Below are 20102 nucleotides of genomic sequence, written 5' to 3'. Positions count from 1 at the left end.
CCCACCTACAGTCACTGAGTATATCTACAGAAACAGAAAATCCACCCACTCCATAAATGTGCAGGTAAACTGCGATGCTGCCTACATAATCACCGACATCGTGGCCAAATTTCCAGGGAGCACCCACGACTCATACATCTTCCAGAACAGTGAGATCTACACACGCCTGGCTACGGGAGAATTTGGAGAAGGATACCTGCAAGGTAAATCACTGTGACACACTCTGATGGATACTGCAGATGAAAGTGTTGGTGTATGTAATTAATGGCACTCTCTTTCTCACCTAGGTGATAGCGCTTGTGCTGTGAGGTCATTTATCCTCACTCCTTACCTAAACCCATCAACCCCGAGTGAGAGACGATACAATGTGGCACACAAATCAACACGCAACGTTGTGGAGCGCACGTATGGACTATTGAAAAGCAGGTTCTGCTGCCTCCACAAAAGCGGAGGCGCACGTCAGTACACACCCATCATCTGCTGCAAAATCATTGCAACTTGTGCTATGCTGCACAACCTTGCTACTAATAAAGGTACAGAAGTTGAATTAAATGACTCTGAGGATGATGATGATAAATTTGCTGAGCCAAAGCCCAACGCAGCAGGAGTGGCGCCAGCAGCAGATGGGAGACAAAGACGGGCAGAGATCACACGCAACTATTTTTGAGTAAGTAAGGAGACACAGCCAGTTGTTGTATGTAAATGACATAGTTTTAATATTTTGGGCACTACGCCACTACACAAAGGGCCCAAATTGCCAGTCCGATTTGGGGCAACCCTAAGAAGAAGTCATGGGTAACTTCACCCAATTCAGTACAGAAAGTGTGGGCTGCATTAGCGTCTACAGCCAAGCACAACACTGCTGGATGCCATCGGCAGACTGTCTTCACTGGCTATGGATCCAGTGCCAGCCCCATGCCGTCTGCTGCTCCTCCGGGTCTCAGTTACAGGGGGCGTGATACTGCTGCGACTGGTCATCTCCTCACTGTCCCCCAAATCCACAGCACCAGTATTGGCTGCCTGAGTTGTTAGCAGCACTTAAAGTGCAGTGGTTACCTTGACCAGCCCCCTAGAGACATCACGGCTGCAGTGCGCCATCCCTTCCTGCATGGCCACGGAGCGCCTGCAGAGCTGTTGAAAGGCGGTTCACTGCCTTTGTATGATTTTCCATTTTCTGCCTCTCCCTGCGCCGTGCCATCCTGTCCTCATCAAGTTTGCTGCACAGCAGCATCACTGACAGGGACATGTCCCTCATGCCCTCAGCCATCTCCTTCATGCCCAGAGCCAGCGTGGAGGTCATGGTGCTGATGCCCTTCTCAAATGTTCACCATGTTGGTGTTGTGGTGTTTCATTTGCCGCAGTACAGACTGAATTGCCTTCCCTTGCAGCCACTGCACCTTGACCATGTTTACCTCCAGCCCTGCGAAGACACCATGATCCTCACCCTGCAAAGGTGGACTGGTTTCCTGAGCTCTGCGGCGTCTGGCACCTGTGTGTGCTCTCTCTGAGGTGGACTGCGACCCAGCATTACTGCCATCCACTGGCACGGTTGACATTCCCCCCCGGTGTCTTCCAAGGATGACTCCATCTCCTGAAGTGTGGCAACAGAATGCCTCCTGGGTCTTACCACTGCAGCTGGTGATGCTAGCAGTAGTGGTGACACTGGCAGTGGTGGTGAGGCTGGCAGTGGTGGTGAGTGGTACAAAAGGGGGTGGTGATGGACGGAGCATCTGAACCAATCAAACACTCACATCCAGTCAACAGATCTGGGTTTAATCCATCACCGTTCTTTAACACACTCTGCCACCCCAGTTCAGACATGGCCATATGCAAATCAGTCTGACCGTGTGCCTCATGGGAACAGTCCAGCCCGAACTGCCAAGCCATGGCTTCCCTGGACCGGAAACAAGCTTCCGAAGACCGGTGTCTGGCATTTCAGCCGTCTTCAACCCGGCTTGCTTGAATCCAGTGGCAAAGTGAGCAAGGGACTCACATCTGAGCATACCCTGCCAACTTATGGCGAACAAAGTGGTACAAAAGGGGGTGGTGATGGAGAGCATCTGAACCAATCAAACACTCACACTCATTCAAGGCTGACGAGGCTGGCAGTGGTGGTGATGCTGGCAGTGGTGGTGATGCTAGCAGTAGTGGTGACACTGGCAGCGGTGGTGAGGCTGCCAGTGGTGGTGATGCCATTGGTGGTGGTGTGGTGTGCCCTGCACTTGCACTGGCCTCCCCTGATCTTTCCTTCCAGGGTACCCTTCCTGCCTTGTCTTGAGCAGACCTGCGCGATGTCTCGCCTGTGGACAGAAATTGTTCATTAGCTCAGTAGTCCGGCAGCCCTGCATAGCAATAATACATTTTCATTTCTGGCACACTATCTTATTGTCCTCTGCTTGCTTATCACTGATGTGTGTCATATGCCTTGTTGTTCAGTGTGATGACTGTCATGAAACGTGTTTCACTGACTACATCTCCCATAATGCATTGCTGGTGTTTACTACAACCTGTACTGGAGTGGGATTCACACAGCCTCATTGAGGAATTGGGATAGGGAAAGAGGGGTGCAGGTTGGTGTGCATGCTTCTTACTTTGTTTGGTGGCAGCTCTGGCTGAGCTGTCTGCATCCCCTATTCCGTAGACACTTTCTGGCTCTAAGGTGCACTCCGTAAGCTGCTCAAGTGCAGTCAGGGCAGGTGCCCTGTTCCCTCCTCCTCCTGTCTGGCTGGCTTGTTTTTTGATGTCCACCATCTTCTTTTTGGTGATGCTCCTGACATCATACCACCTTTTTTCAGATTCAGCCACTTGCAAGGACTGCTTCCCAAACAACTTGGTATGTTGTTTTACCACCTCCTTAACCAGGACCTGTAGCTCCCTTTTGCTGAATTTCAGCTTCCTCTTCCTTTCACCTCCTCCTTTGTCTATGTCCTTGCTAGCCATTGTGCAGGTTTTCCAGGAAAAGTTCACCCAGTGGCTCAGTCGTTCTCCTCTGCTTTCCCAGTCTCTCCAGAAGGTTCTGATTCAGTGCAGCTGCATGGGTGTGTCCACTTTCTGGTTGGGAGGTGGGGTGGATGCACAGGATTGGCTGATTCTTCAATTGCTAGTGTTTTGAATTTTCAATTCAGTATTTAGCGATTCGTTATTTACCGATCGGTATTGAGGATTCGTTAATTTTTTTTCCGAATTTTACCGATTCGGTAAAAATTACCGAATTTTTACCTACATCGCAAATTCCGAATTCTTAATACCGAATCGGTAAAATTCCGTATTATGAATTCGGAATTTCACTTTTATCTACATATGGCCCAAAGTCCTGTAGATTACTGACACACTGCTCCATTCTCATCATTTTACTCTCCATAACAAATCAAGGATCTGTTGTAAATTTTCATTAGGGACACATATACAAGTTTTAAACTTCTCTCTTCATCCAAAATAGTGTCCAAAACAGGGATAAGCTAGGTGATGGAGGATAATTTTTTACTCTCTTAAGTTTCGTCATAGGAGAGGTCGCTTTAGCAAAAGCAAGAGGATCACATGCTAAATTGATGCGATTAGCATATGAGGAATTGTTTTCTTTGATGAGTTGGTCCTTCCCATACAGGTGAAGGCCCAGGCAGGGAGTGTACAAGGAGACAGCAATCAAGAAAAATACTATTTGAACAGAAATACATAGAATAGTAGTAGAATATATAACAGCTTATGTACTATTAAACATATAAGTAGCTTGAGCAAGGGTGAAGAGAAAACCTGCAGCGCTGGCAGATATTACCAGTGAAGTCCAATCATTAAATTAATGCTTCAGATATACCAGCTGAAATAAGACTGAGGAGGTTCACCACATATTTTCTTCAATAATGGTTTGTAGTTTGTGTGCTGACCTGTATGTGTGTGAGAGAGTTGTTATTAAGAAATTTTCCATGGTCAACAAACAATTCTTATAACAGGAAATCTTAAAAGTGCCATGAGAAATGAGGAGCGAGCAGCGTCTGAAAACCACACAAAATGGCGGACGCTTGTAATTAGTGAAAACTTCACCACCGTGTCAAAATGTAGAGTAGAGGCAGTGCTGCATGGATTATTATTTTGATGAGGAGTTATACAGTATCAGAGCAGCCTGAAGATACATAATACATAATGAAGAGGCAAGTAAAAATTAGTGCTTCGGGTGGAAAGGTGAAGCGAAATGACTTCAGGTGGGGCACAGACAAAATGGCGGCTGTGAAAACTGGGAACTCACAGCTGCAGCGCCTTTACCAGAAGGAGGCATGCTATGAGGTAATTTCCACAGTTATTTAATCACAGGACACATGCGAAAGAAGTAGCCATGGTCCATAAGGAAGTGCACTGTAAGACCTTGACCTCGGTCACAGGCCTGCACTCTCCCCGGCAGCTCCAGCACTCCATCGTGACCGCTGAGCCCCCTGCCTGGGTGTTCTAGGCTTCTGTCCCCCTGCCTGCAGCGATGCAATAATTGCTCTGAGTATTGTTCACAGTTCGCATTTTGTCATCGTAGTGTTCTCATTTTGTCTTTTCATTCCTCATTGTTGTCATTTCATTCCTCATTATTGTTGTCTTGTGCCCCCTTCGCTGTGTTTTTCTGCTATTCTGTTTGCTATGTTCACTGCCCCTCTCTTGTCCCCTCGCCGTTCCCATCTCCCTGTTTCCCGCTGCTGTTGACCTGCTGCCCCTCCCCCTGCCCTCGCCCGTTTCCTGCCTCCCAGCTAAGCATCCCTCCCCTCCCCTACACAATGTCAACCGCTGCGGGGGAGCACTTGTAAGACCTTGACCTCGATCACAGGCCTGTATTCTCCCCGGCAGCTCCAGCACTCCATGGCCGCTGCTGAGCACCCTGCCTGGGTGTTATAGGCTGCTTTTCCCCTGCCTGCCATGATGTGGAAAATTGCTCTGACTATTGTTCACTTTTCGTATTTTGTCATCATGGTGTTCTCATTTTGTTTTTTTGTATTGTGCCCCCTTTGCTGTGTTTTCTGCTATTCTGTTAGCTGTGTTCACTGCCCCTCTCTCGTCCCCTCGCCGTTCCCATCTCCCTGTTTCCCACCGCTGCTGACCCGCGGCCCCTCCCCCTGCCGTCACCCATTTCCTGCCTGCCAGCTGAGCATCCCTCCCCTCGCCTACATAATGGCGACCGTTGTGCGGTCGCGCAGCTGACGCGTGAATCAGGCGCATGCATCGGATGTGCCACTGGTATGCCAAAGGCAAGCCCATCTGCGCCCGTCCATGACCCGATTGCTGCCAGCTCCAGTAACACTGGATCCCCAGGGCCCCGCCGATACAATGACGCCACCCTCCTTGCTCTCAACCCTGGAAGACACCCTGACTGCCAGAGCTCCTCGCCGAACCATTCTCCTGCAGACACTGCAAACGTGCCTGCACCACCTATATCACCCCCACGTCCGTCGCAGGCTCACCGGATACCCGTGCCACTGTATCCCTGAAGTGCATCCTCCTAAATGTGCGCTCCCTTCACAGACACGCCGTAGAGATCTCAGACCTTATCGACACCCTCGCGCCCGACGTCACTTTCTTCATGGAAACCCGGACCAGCGCCACCTCCTGCCCAGACATCGCCACCCTCTTCCAGAGGAAGGACCGCCCACACCGCCAAGGAGGAGGACTTGCCATCACACGCAAGACCTCCCTCTGACTCTCCACCTCCAGTACAAGTGACCCTCACTCCAACATAGAACACCTCCACTTCCAGATCCAGACCTCTCCCAGGATCACGCTACAGGACCCTATGCCCTGGCCACAACAGCAATCACCGACCTCATTGAACCCCACGCCATCACCTCCAAGTACTACATCCTACTTGGAGACCTGAATTTCCACCTTGACAACTGCAGCGACCCCGGCTCTACCACCCTCCTCGAACACCTCAGTTTGTCAACACCTCTACACACAGAGCAGGACACACTCCTGACCCCATCTTTGCAGGAGGGCCAAACATCCACTTCAGCCACACCACGCAGCACCCAAACCGGCCCCACCATTGAATACATTTCACCTTTAACACCACCACCACACCCAAACTGGCCCCCTGCCTGCCACAAAGGATTTATAGCAAAATCACAGAGTAACTCTTCAACTCCACCCTCCTCCTAGACACCCCCATTACTACAACCAACGCCACCTCCGCAGCCAAAGTACTTCACCAATGGATCTCCAGATGCGCCAACAAGATTGCCCCCCTCTGCCACCCCACCAAACAACGACCCCTAAAGGTCACCTGGTTCACCACCGAACTCCAAGCTGCCAGGCGCACCTGCAGACATCTTGAGAAGCAACCCCCTCCGCCAACCACAAGCCAACCATCACCACCTGGACTCCTGACACAGTGAAACTCATTACCACAACCATGATGAGAACCCGATCTGGAGCCCCCACGGGCCCCTGCCCAGCACACATCTACCAGAGGGCCGCCATTGCCCCCAAACTAGAATTGACCATCAACGCATCCCTCCAATCTGGCATCTTTCCCGATGACTGGAAGCGGGCCGAATTCAAGCCACTCCTTAAGAAACCCAAGGCCGACTCAACAGACCTGAAGAACTACCGCCTTATCTCTCTGCTCCCCATTACAGCCAAATTCACTGAGAGACTCGTAAATGCCCGGCTGACTGCATTCATGGACGAGAACTCCATCCTAGACGCCTCCCAGTCCAGATTCCACAGCAACCACAGCACCGAGACCGCCCTCACCACCACTGACAACATCTGCATGGTACTTGACCGAGGACACACAGGAGCCGCACTCAACTGGATCTAATCCTTTCTCTCCAACAGAACTCAGAGGACCAGACGTCCCCCTTTCATCTCCAAACCCACAGAGATCAACTGTGGAGTACCACAGGGGTCATCGCTCAGCCCCCAACTGTTCAATACCTAGAAGCCCCCCTCACTGCCATCGTCAGTCAGCATGGACTCAACATAGTATCTTAGGCCGATGGCACCCAGCTCATCCTCTCCCTCATGAAGGATCCCGAAGACACCAGGCTCAGGTTCCAGGAAGGAATGAGGGACGTTGTGGCCTGGATGAAGGACAGCTGCCTGAATCTCAATACAGAGAAAACTGCGGTCCACCCCCTAGTTCCCTGGACCTCTGCCTTGGACAACACATGGTGGCCCTCCACTTTCAGGAGCCCTCCCACCCTGACAGACCATGCTCGGAACCTCAGCATCAACCTTGACTCATCCCTCACCATGTCCCTTCAGATCCATGCTGTCACCTTCACCAACTACAACAGCCTTCGCATCCTCCGAAAGACCTTTTAGCCCCTTCGACGCTCATGACGAGCTGGGCTCGTCATGCAGTAGCCTCCTGCTACGCTCATGACGAGCCCAGCTCGTCATGAAAAGGGGCATTTGCAGATTTCCAGCACAGGGGAAAAATCCCCATAGAGTTCAAGGAGTTAATGGATCCCCCATGAGCACAGAAAAATCATCCCCCACGCACTCATAACCAGCAGACTGGACTACTGAAACACCCTCTACGCCTGTATCAACGGTAAACGTTGTTTACAACTCGGTGTTTACACCGCACGACCTTTACCACGCTGCCATTACAACGCAAGTCATTACTACGACTTGCTCTGGATGGCGCTCTTGGTTAAGGAATATTGTGATTTTCTATTCCAATACCTTCCCTACTGTTACGTGGGCTGGAGTTGGAATAGAAAATTATAGTAATCCTCAATCTGCGCCCGCTAACGCAAGTCGCTGTAACGAATTGCGTTGTAAAATCTGCGATGTAATGTACCGCGATCAAAATGATCGCGTTGTACTATCATATATCCGTATCAACATGACTCTTCTACACAAGCTCAAAACCATCCAGAATGCCGTGGCCAGACTTTTCCTTGGGACCCCTCGGAACAAGCACATGACTGAACATCTTCACGACCTTCATTGTCTCCCTGTCAAGAAGAGAATAACCTTCAAGCTTCTCACCCACACCTACAAATCCCTCCACAGCACTGGACCCAAATACCTAAACGAGAGAGTCTGCTTCCACGCACCCAAAAGAACTCTCCGATATACTGACCTCACCCTAGCAAAGATCCCCTGCATCTGCAGCAGCAGAGCAGGAGGAAGGGCTTTCTCTTAAATCGCAGCCAAGACCTGGAACAAGCTTCCGGTCAGCATCAGATGCTCTCCGAACCTGCACGTCTTCAGGAAGGACCTCAATACCTTGCTCTTCGAGTGAGCCGGAGCTGCCTACCCCCCAACCCCCGCCAGCGCCATGAGACCTTCACAGGTGAGTAGTGTGCTTTATAAACCCCCTGATTAATTGATTTATTGACCTGCAGGATGTGGTAATTTAAATGAGGAAGCTCAGTGTCTCAGCGGAGCTCAAAAGTTCGCTGTCATCTTGCTTGACAAGGTAGCCACGCCCTCTCAGAAATATTCATTTTTAATATTGAACAAGGTGACTTCTAAATTTCAATTTGGCTTGTTCGTCATAATGGCCTCTGGCCTAGTATGTTGCCTTCAGTTTTTAGTGACTGAATCCCAGGTGAGAACCATGTTGCTAAATATGTTTTTCTTAACATAATACTATATGTATTAGAATGTAAGTGTTAACAAGCCATTTGTATTAGGCGGTTAACATAGTAAGGAAAGCATCAGTTTGCACAAGGAGATTTGTGAATATCCTTATTGGGGAATTTTTATCAAAATCTGACTAGTACGGTCAGTTTAGGGGGTTAGTAGCTACCCCAAAGCAGAAGGGTATTTATTATGAAATGGCTGCATGATATGTCCAGGGAAGAAAATTGTCTGATGAGTAATATTAAGGTCAATTTCAGAAGAGTATGATCACATGGATGATTTGGCATGTAACTAGGACTTCAAGTACTTAGATGACTTTTAGAGTGTGGATAGAGTCTACTAGCAGGCTTACTTCACAGTTGCTGAGGTTGTCATTCCAAAAAATACAGCATTTAACAGTAGAATTGAAGGTACTTTTATTAATCCAACATACCTATGACATGTCATACAGAAACCATGGATCGAGACTGTTTACTTCCTAGGCCTAATCCATCAATCGAAAATTCCTTAAAAACACACACATTCCACAATGTATTCGTTTTCAAGTCAGTGCTGATCAATGTAAAACAGTTGGAAAGGAAGATACTCTGTTGGGAGGTACTTCCCATAATCACCAGACATCAGGTCAATTTTCTTTATTGAACTTTAGGGGTGTGGACTTCAGTAAAATAGCAAGCATACTGATAACACCTACCAGCCAGAAACTTTATATGCAACCTAGACTGGTAGTTAAAGTTCTCCTATTGCTTCATGTATTACTTGAGTAGTGAATCATTCATTGTTGAATGAGATGATGCCAGAGACCATAAAAAATCTATACTGACCCTACTTCCTAATTGAGCACAGTTATTCGCCCCTGAGGGTATCCAGGTGCTGAGGTCTTGCTGGTCTTAGTGTAAAAGCCAGGTCTTCCTTCCCTTTCTGAAATACTCAAGAAAAGGCGATGTTCGCAGGCGATCGGGTAGATCGTTCAAGGATTTGGTGACGAGGTAGAAGGAACGTCCTCCACTATAGCTTTGCTGCATGCCTGGATCATGTTAAATGGTGAGGGAGGTGGTGCGCAGTTGTCTCGAGGGTTGGTGGAATTTAAGGCTGTGGGTGATGTATGTTGGTCCCTGGTTGTGTAGAACCTTGTAGGGGGGTGTGTCAGCATCTGGAACTGGCATCTCTACTGGACTGGTAGCCTGTGGACGTTTCTGATGTGGGGGGTGATGTAGGTCAATTTGGGGATGTTGAGGATGAGTCTGGCTGCTGCATTCCATATAGTCTGGAGTATCTTGATGAAGAGTTGAGTGGTGATTCCGGCGTTGTGCGTGTTTCTGTAGTACAGAAAACTGGTAACGAGGGATTGCGTGACGGTTTTTCTGGTGTTGACAGGGAACCATATGAAGATTTTTCAGAGGGTGTGGAAGCAGGCAGAGGAGATTGAGTTGACCTGACACTTGATGGTGAGCTTGCTGTTCAGGATGATGCCAAGGTTACAGGTGTGGTAAGTCAGAGTGGGAGTGTGTCTGATTCGGGGGGCCAACTGGTGTCATCCAACAGGGAAGAGTTTTTCTCAAACATCAGCACTTTTGTATTGTCTGTGTTGAATTTCACGCAATTGGTCCTAGTCCAGTCAGTGACGCTTGTAATGGCATTGCAGGGGTTTGCTCTGATGGTGGTAGGGTCTTCTGTGAGTGAGAAGATGAGTTGGGTATCAGCTGTGTAGGATATGATGTTGAGTCCAGGGGTATTTAAGATGTTGGCAGGAGTTTTGTGTAGGTGTTGAAAAGGGTGGGTCTGAGGGATGAGCCTTTGGGAGCACTGCAGATGATGACTTTGGGCTCCAGGGTGAAGGCTGGTGGGTGGATTCTCTGGGAGGATGCTGGGAGGAATGATGCAATCCATTTGAGGGTGTCTCCTTAGAGAACAACATGGTGGAGTCTTCTAATGAGTGTGTGGTGGGTTACAGTGTTGAACATCACTGAGAGGTCGAAGAGGGTAAGGGATGTAGTTTCACAATGGTGAAGGAGAGTTTTGTTGTTGTCTGTGGCAGTGATCAGGTCAGTCACAGTGCTGTGTTTACTGAGGAAGCTGGATTTGGAAGCCTCGATCAAGTTATTTCTTCCTAGGTCTTCAGTGAGTTGGTTGTTGATGGTCTTCTTCAGAACTTTGACGGGCACCAGGAGCAGCAGGATGAGACCTAGTTTTTTAGTTCCCTGGGGTCGGCAAATAGTTGCTTCAGGAGGGGCCTGCGTATTTCCATCCATCGGAAAGGTGGCTGTGGTGTGCTGGATGCACTGAGAATGGAGGTGAGTTCATCGCTGATTTCTTTGAGTCCAAGTTTGAAGAAGTGGTGGGGGTATGGGTCCACAGGTGATATGGAGTGGATGAGATTATGATGGCTGTGGTGTTCTGCATGGTGAATAGATTCCAGGTTGTGAGTGGAAGGCTGTATGGGCTGTGTATGGTGTCTGTTGGTCTGTTGGTGTGAGGAGGTTGTCTATGTTGTTGAGGATGACATGAAGGCGGCTCTGTCTGTGGGGTCATAGCTGGAGCGCCTTCTTCTTTCTAGCCATTTAAAGTTGCATTTCATTGTCCTGTGTTATGATGTACAGCAACTGACTTGTTTGGTGGATCTGCTGATCTTGGCATGCTTGATGGTGCTAACTCCATCGGAAAGGTTGGGGATCTATGAGGAAAAGTACTTGACTGCCTAGTTAAAGTTGGTTGCGGTGTTGGGATGGGTAGTGTTCAGCGCATCTGTCCATTGGGTCTCTTTCACTTTTTACAAACTGTGGTGGGGGGAGCTTGGAGACTACTTGGTAGTGCTGCATGTAATCCTACAATCCCAAGAAGTCTGCAATTTACTAATCCACTACTTCCACAACATGATAGCCACCATCTTCAAACTTTTGAACCCCAATCTACTGACCTTGACAACCTCTTCAGACCAACGGATGCCACCCACGACCACCCACTCACCGCATGGAAAGCGCTCACCACACAGAGCACCACATACATCATGCATTCCATTCATTCTGAAGGACCTATGGACCCCTGTCCCCATCATTTCTTCAACCTAGGTAGCGTGGAAATTAGCAGCAAACTCACCTCCATTATCAATGCGTTCATCAATACAGCCACCTTCCCCGATGGATGAAAACACGCTGAGTTCAGAGCCCTCCTCAAGAAACCCTCTGCTGACCCCAGCGATTGCCAAAACTATTGCCCCATCTCTCTACTCCCAACCCAGGTTCCATGCCAACCACAGCACGGAGACTGCCTGCATCAGGAACCTTCTTGACTGGGGATAAGCAGTGACCCTGATCCTCCTCAACCTCCCACCAGAGTACAACCCTGTATGCCACCCGATCCTCATTAAGAGACTCCTACCACATCGGGATTCAGGAAGATGACCCTAATACAAATTGTATCTATTTCACAGGACGGTCTCGAAGAATCTTCCTGCCACCCTAAACCATGGAACCCAAGAACCTCATCTTTAGCATCCCTTAAGGTTCATCCCTCTACCCCAGCCTGTTCAATGCCGAGATGACACCACTGGCCAACATCATTAGAACCCACAGCATCAACATTGTATCCTATGCAGATGACACCCAGCTCATCCTCTCACTCTCAGAAGACCCAGCCACCTCTAGGGCAACCTCCACATGGTGGGTGTTGTGACTGGATGAAGACCAACCACCTGAAACTCAACATGGACAAGACAGAATTGCTGATTTCAAGGAACAACACTTCTGTGTGGAATGGCGCCTTGTAGCCCTCCAAACTCAGACCCACACTAACAGGCAATGCCTCAACCTTTACATCATAATGGACAGCCTCTGCATGATCCAAAAGATCTTCAGATTTATCTCCATCAACACTAGGAAAACCATCACTCAAGCCCACATCACCAGCCGGCTGGACTTCAGAAAAGCACTCTACCCAGGACTCACCACCCTACTCCTGAAGAGACAGCAGATGATTCAGAACTCAGCTGCCTGACTCATCCCTCATCTCACCAAATGGACCCACATCATCCCACACTTCGGGAGCCTCCCAGGCTTCCCATCCAGAAAAGGTGCCAATTTAAGATACTGATTCACACCAGCAAGGCCCTCCACGACCAAGGACCAACATAAATCAACCATCACCCAAACTTTCACCAACCCACCAGACACCTTCTCTCTGCCTCTTGCCCCCTCACCTACACTCTCCACATCTGCCGAGGCCACAGTGGTTGATGCTTCTTCTCCTACCTCATCCCCAAGTACTGGCACAACCTTCCCCTCCATCTCTAAACATTGTCCTCTCTCCCAGAATTCAGAAAGGGACTCAAGACCTTGCTTTTCGATGGATGCCAGCAATAACCCAGTGCCTGGATATTCTCATGGGTGATTGGCCGTGCTCTACAAATACTGATTCATTCATTCATTCATTGTGTGCTGAGCAGACTAATGTCGGTGACTGCCATGCTTAATCAGTCAATTAACTGGTTCATATCCTTCCTGACTGATTAGGTACAGCGTTCAACTTGTTACTCTTAAATTACATGCAGTCACTGTGCAAAGTGGGGTACCTCAGGAATCTCCCTTATTGCTGATCTTTAATAACTTCTTAATTAAAACATTGTTTCATATCGTCAGTGCAGATGACACTTGTTGTGTTTGTGGTCAACCCAACTTTTTTGTTTGTTTGATGCTGCCAGTTTCTGAACTCTTCACATCAGGGCACTGCAGTCCGGCCCCAATGTATATGCTCTGACCTATAAAACATGGTAAATGTAAAATGTAAATTGATACTTGTATAGCGCAATACTCACCCGCAAGGGTCTCAAAGCGCTTGTACAAATATCGCTGTTGAACCCATCCTGGCTTTCCCTGTGAGGTGTTCACTCCTGGGAACCCCAAGGTGGAGGCCAGGCATCTTTAGCATTGTGGGGATTAAGCAAGCTATTGCCCAGAGTTGCAGAGTGGGATTCCATGATTGAAATAGGCACCGAGGCGAGAATTATGAGGTCCATGGACTTTTTTGAGCCCAAGACCCGCCAAGGCAGGGAATTGAACCCTGGTCACGGGCTAGACCTCTGCATCAGGGCCTGGCCCTCTAACCATTGAGCCACACTTCTCTAGTGGATATCTCCTAATTACCATATTTAAATTCCTAGGAAGTCCATAGTATATGGCACAGGAAATACACCAATGGAATGCAAAAGGTAAATGTCACATGTTTAATGCAGCAGAATTAAATCATTACCCTGCTATCTGTGGTTTGGAACAAGCTACTGGAATAAGTCAAACGCTATTTTCAATGTCTTGTAAAATGGCTAATTCAATGGTGAAGTTGGATTTTTAACAAATATTTAAGAAAGGGACTTTTAAAAAGGTACACTCTGTCTGCTAGAGCCCACAGCAGACTAATTATAATTTGACTGCTGGGACATGGCCCTGTCAGTGGTGTATACCCTCAATGAATTGTGAAACTTGCTCCCAGAGAAGAAATAATGGCTTAGACTTGTTAACTGGAATAGCTGCGAGTGAGGTATGTGGCACAGAACTTTGTTAACTTGACATGGACCAGTGTGAAGTAAGTATGGGCGAATTTTGCAGATCTGCGATCCCCAAATTCGCGCAAAATCGGCAAAATAATCCGCGAGTTCATGGAAAAATCCGCAAACTCGCGGATTTTTAGAGTAGAGTAGAGTAGAGCTTTCTACTAGCTAATCTGTAAGTGCTACCTCGTTGGGTAAATGTATAGTGCTTTTCCTACACTACAGCTGCGTAAAGTGCCATAAGAGTTGTCTCTGGTGACCATGTGTGTGTTACTATGCCATCGCGCCGAAGGGCGCAGGGGTCCCTTGAGTGAGCTGTCCATCATAGTGGGTAAATGGCGGGAAGACGGTGCACACAGCTAGTGTGTGGGCTGGGCCAAACAGGCGGGCTTCAATGCGAGTTCACATGCCTCTTGTGTGTAAAAAAGGTCAGAGACCGATCAGAGCAGCAGATGAGGAGAAAGAAGCTCCTGGACACAGGAACTGTGCGGGGATTGCGCTCGTGAAAGTGAAGGATGCAGAGGCCTCTATGCAGCATCACAGCTAATTTCGGATTGTAGATATGGGGAGAAAGCACACCTGCCCAGCGCCGGGGTCTCTTGAGTGAGCTGTCCATCATAGAGGGTCAGGGCGGGAAAAAGGTGCACACCACCTGTGTGTGGGCGGGGCCGAAGAGTGGGGCTTCTATGCGAGTTCACATGCCTCTTGTGTGTAAAAAAGGTCAGAGACCGATCAGAGCAGCAGATGAGGAGAAAGAAGCTCCTGGACACAGGAACTGCACGGGGATTGCGCTCGTGAAAGTGAAGGATGCAGAGGCCTCTATCCAGCATCACAGCTAATTTTCGACGGTAGACATGGGGAGAAAGCCCACCTGTCCAGCGCCGGGGTCCCTTGAGTGAGCTGTCCATTATAGTGGGTCAGGGCGGGAAAACAATGCACCCCACTAGTGTGTGGGCGGGGCCAAAGAGCGGGGCTTGTATGCGAGTTCACATGCCTCTTGTGTGTAAAAAAGGTCAGAGACCGATCAGAGCAGCAGATGAGGAGAAAGAAGCTCCTGGACACATGAACTGTAGGGGGATTGCGCTCGTGAAAGTGAAGGATGCAGAGGCCTCTATCCAGCATCACAGCTAATTTTTGACTGTAGATATGGGGAGAGAGCACACCTGCCCAGCCTCGACAAAGCTCACGATTGTTTTTGGGCTGATGAATGCGTTACTGAACTTGAGCTTCAACTCGGGCACCTGCTTTATTTATATCTGTAAGTGCTTCCTGTTGAGGTTTCATTTTTGTGACAGGAGCATCGTGCCCTTCATATTTATCCAAGAAGACGCCATTGTTTTGTGCGATACCTCTACTCAACTGGAGTACTTTCTACTGGTTAATCAGTAAGTGCTACCTCGTTGGGTAAATGTATAGTGCTTTTCCTACACTACAGCTGAGTAAAGTGCCAGAAGAGTTGTCTCCAGTGACCATGTGTGTGTTACTATGCCATCGCGCCGAAGGGCACAGGGGTCCCTTGTGTGAGCTGGTCATAAAAAAAATTGTAAAAAACGCCCGCTCGCGAATTTGCGAATTTTTGGTAATTTTGCACGTTACGCGGATTGTGAAATTGCAGAAAATCTGCAAATTTCGCAAGCGTAACGGATTTTTGGCCCATGCTTAGTGTGAAACCCGCCTATTTAAAGTTAAGTGTAAAGAGAGATGAGAGGATGAGCTGCCTTTTGTCCTGTAGGCCCACTGTAAGTCTGTAGCCAGTTTTACACCAGAACAGTGGGTAGGGGAGCAGGTCCCAGAGCCAGTTTGGTGTCGCTGAGGAGGAGAGGATTGCTCCTTTCCCTAAACACAGCTCTGGCTGGCACCGAGCCCTGCCAAGGGCTAAAAGGTTGGTCACACTGTGGCATAGTTTTCAGTAAGGCAAACAGGGTGTGTTGCAGAGTGTGAAGAACTCCCATTGGGAATTAGTACCTCGTTCTTACAGAGGCTCAGACAGCACTCCCACCTACTGGCTAGTGAACCATACAAAGCTGGAACATCACCTATAGCTACTCAGAACACTCTTTGGAACTGAGGCAGAACAGAAGAGGACTAATCTTTTTGTTTGAGACCTACTTGGAGACCTGACTAAGAAGTGAATTCCAAGGGTCATTTGCTGGCCACCTGTGTGGCTATATGGGCACAATAAAACAAGCTGCAAGATGCCTTTTCCTGAAGTGTCCTCCTAACCAATAGCCACTGGACCTAAACTAGACCCTTATGGTTGCCTCCGCTGGAGTGAGTTCGACCCTTAAGTGCTTTCCCTAAGTACTGTTCCTTAAGTCTTGGATGCCTTACAAGTGACTAAGAGGAGCTGCTCCAGAAACTCTCAAAAGTTTGGACTTAGAAAAGTTTTGGACTTTTAAGACCTCTGGAGTGTCACAGCAAAGGTGTTTGATTTCAAAGGGATTTCACTTTATTCTGCTTGAGCTTGCCCCGCTGGAGGGTTTTAAGCTAATGAAACAACCCTAAGGGCCTGACTTAGAGTTTAGAGGATGATATTTACTGCATCAGGGCAACGGAGTAAAACACTTTGTTGCACTTCCAGATCCAGACCTCTCCCAGGATCACGCTACAGGACCCTATGCCCTGGCCACAACAGCAATCACCGACCTCATTGAACCCCACGCCATCACCTCCAAGTACTACATCCTACTTGGAGACCTGAATTTCCACCTTGACAACTGCAGCGACCCCGGCTCTACCACCCTCCTCGAACACCTCAGTTTGTCAACACCTCTACACACAGAGCAGGACACACTCCTGACCCCATCTTTGCAGGAGGGCCAAACATCCACTTCAGCCACACCACGCAGCACCCAAACCGGCCCCACCATTGAATACATTTCACCTTTAACACCACCACCACACCCAAACTGGCCCCCTGCCTGCCACAAAGGATTTATAGCAAAATCACAGAGTAACTCTTCAACTCCAACCTCCTCCTAGACACCCCCATTACTACAACCAACGCCACCTCCGCAGCCAAAGTACTTCACCAATGGATCTCCAGATGCGCCAACAAGATTGCCCCCCTCTGCCACCCCACCAAACAACGACCCCTAAAGGTCACCTGGTTCACCACCGAACTCCAAGCTGCCAGGCGCACCGGCAGACATCTTGAGAAGCAACCCCCTCCGCCAACCACAAGCCAACCATCACCACCTGGACTCCTGACACGGTGAAACTCATTACCACAACCATGATGAGAACCCGATCTGGAGCCCCCACGGGCCCCTGCCCAGCACACATCTACCAGAGGGCCGCCATTGCCCCCAAACTAGAATTGACCATCAACGCATCCCTCCAATCTGGCATCTTTCCCGATGACTGGAAGCGGGCCGAATTCAAGCCACTCCTTAAGAAACCCAAGGCCGACTCAACAGACCTGAAGAACTACCGCCTTATCTCTCTGCTCCCCATTACAGCCAAATTCACTGAGAGACTCGTAAATGCCCGGCTGACTGCATTCATGGACGAGAACTCCATCCTAGACGCCTCCCAGTCCAGATTCCACAACAACCACAGCACCGAGACCGCCCTCACCACCACTGACAACATCTGCATGGTACTTGACCGAGGACACACAGGAGCCGCACTCAACTGGATCTAATCCTTTCTCTCCAACAGAACTCAGAGGACCAGACGTCCCCCTTTCATCTCCAAACCCACAGAGATCAACTGTGGAGTACCACAGGGGTCATCGCTCAGCCCCCAACTGTTCAATACCTAGAAGCCCCCCTCACTGCCATCGTCAGTCAGCATGGACTCAACATAGTATCTTAGGCCGATGGCACCCAGCTCATCCTCTCCCTCATGAAGGATCCCGAAGACACCAGGCTCAGGTTCCAGGAAGGAATGAGGGACGTTGTGGCCTGGATGAAGGACAGCTGCCTGAATCTCAATACAGAGAAAACTGCGGTCCACCCCCTAGTTCCCTGGACCTCTGCCTTGGACAACACATGGTGGCCCTCCACTTTCAGGAGCCCTCCCACCCTGACAGACCATGCTCGGAACCTCAGCATCAACCTTGACTCATCCCTCACCATGTCCCTTCAGATCCATGCTGTCACCTTCACCAACTACAACAGCCTTCGCATCCTCCGAAAGACCTTTTAATGGATCCCCCATGAGCACAGAAAAATCATCCCCCACGCACTCATAACCAGCAGACTGGACTACTGAAACACCCTCTACGCCTGTATCAACGGTAAACGTTGTTTACAACTCGGTGTTTACACCGCACGACCTTTACCACGCTGCCATTACAACGCAAGTCATTACTACGACTTGCTCTGGATGGCGCTCTTGGTTAAGGAATATTGTGATTTTCTATTCCAATACCTTCCCTACTGTTACGTGGGCTGGAGTTGGAATAGAAAATTATAGTAATCCTCAATCTGCGCCCGCTAACGCAAGTCGCTGTAACGAATTGCGTTGTAAAATCTGCGATGTAATGTACCGCGATCAAAATGATCGCGTTGTACTATCATATATCCGTATCAACATGACTCTTCTACACAAGCTCAAAACCATCCAGAATGCCGTGGCCAGACTTTTCCTTGGGACCCCTCGGAACAAGCACATGACTGAACATCTTCACGACCTTCATTGTCTCCCTGTCAAGAAGAGAATAACCTTCAAGCTTCTCACCCACACCTACAAATCCCTCCACAGCACTGGACCCAAATACCTAAACGAGAGAGTCTGCTTCCACGCACCCAAAAGAACTCTCCGATATACTGACCTCACCCTAGCAAAGATCCCCTGCATCTGCAGCAGCAGAGCAGGAGGAAGGGCTTTCTCTTAAATCGCAGCCAAGACCTGGAACAAGCTTCCGGCCAGCATCAGATACTCTCCGAACCTGCACGTCTTCAGGAAGGACCTCAATACCTTGCTCTTCGAGTGAGCCGGAGCTGCCTACCCCCCAACCCCCGCCAGCGCCATGAGACCTTCACAGGTGAGTAGTGTGCTTTATAAACCCCCTGATTAATTGATTTATTGACCTGCAGGATGTGGTAATTTAAATGAGGAAGCTCAGTGTCTCAGCGGAGCTCAAAAGTTCGCTGTCATCTTGCTTGACAAGGTAGCCACGCCCTCTCAGAAATATTCATTTTTAATATTGAACAAGGTGACTTCTAAATTTCAATTTGGCTTGTTCGTCATAATGGCCTCTGGCCTAGTATGTTGCCTTCAGTTTTTAGTGACTGAATCCCAGGTGAGAACCATGTTGCTAAATATGTTTTTCTTAACATAATACTATATGTATTAGAATGTAAGTGTTAACAAGCCATTTGTATTAGGCGGTTAACATAGTAAGGAAAGCATCAGTTTGCACAAGGAGATTTGTGAATATCCTTATTGGGGAATTTTTATCAAAATCTGACTAGTACGGTCAGTTTAGGGGGTTAGTAGCTACCCCAAAGCAGAAGGGTATTTATTATGAAATGGCTGCATGATATGTCCAGGGAAGAAAATTGTCTGATGAGTAATATTAAGGTCAATTTCAGAAGAGTATGATCACATGGATGATTTGGCATGTAACTAGGACTTCAAGTACTTAGATGACTTTTAGAGTGTGGATAGAGTCTACTAGCAGGCTTACTTCACAGTTGCTGAGGTTGTCATTCCAAAAAATACAGCATTTAACAGTAGAATTGAAGGTACTTTTATTAATCCAACATACCTATGACATGTCATACAGAAACCATGGATCGAGACTGTTTACTTCCTAGGCCTAATCCATCAATCGAAAATTCCTTAAAAACACACACATTCCACAATGTATTCGTTTTCAAGTCAGTGCTGATCAATGTAAAACAGTTGGAAAGGAAGATACTCTGTTGGGAGGTACTTCCCATAATCACCAGACATCAGGTCAATTTTCTTTATTGAACTTTAGGGGTGTGGACTTCAGTAAAATAGCAAGCATACTGATAACACCTACCAGCCAGAAACT

The sequence above is a fragment of the Lissotriton helveticus genome, chromosome 7 (genome assembly GCF_964261635.1).
Source record: "Lissotriton helveticus chromosome 7, aLisHel1.1, whole genome shotgun sequence".
Taxonomy (NCBI): Eukaryota; Metazoa; Chordata; class Amphibia; order Caudata; family Salamandridae; genus Lissotriton; species Lissotriton helveticus.
The sequence above is the reverse complement of the archived record's forward strand: the minus strand, read 5'-3'. Positions refer to the sequence as shown.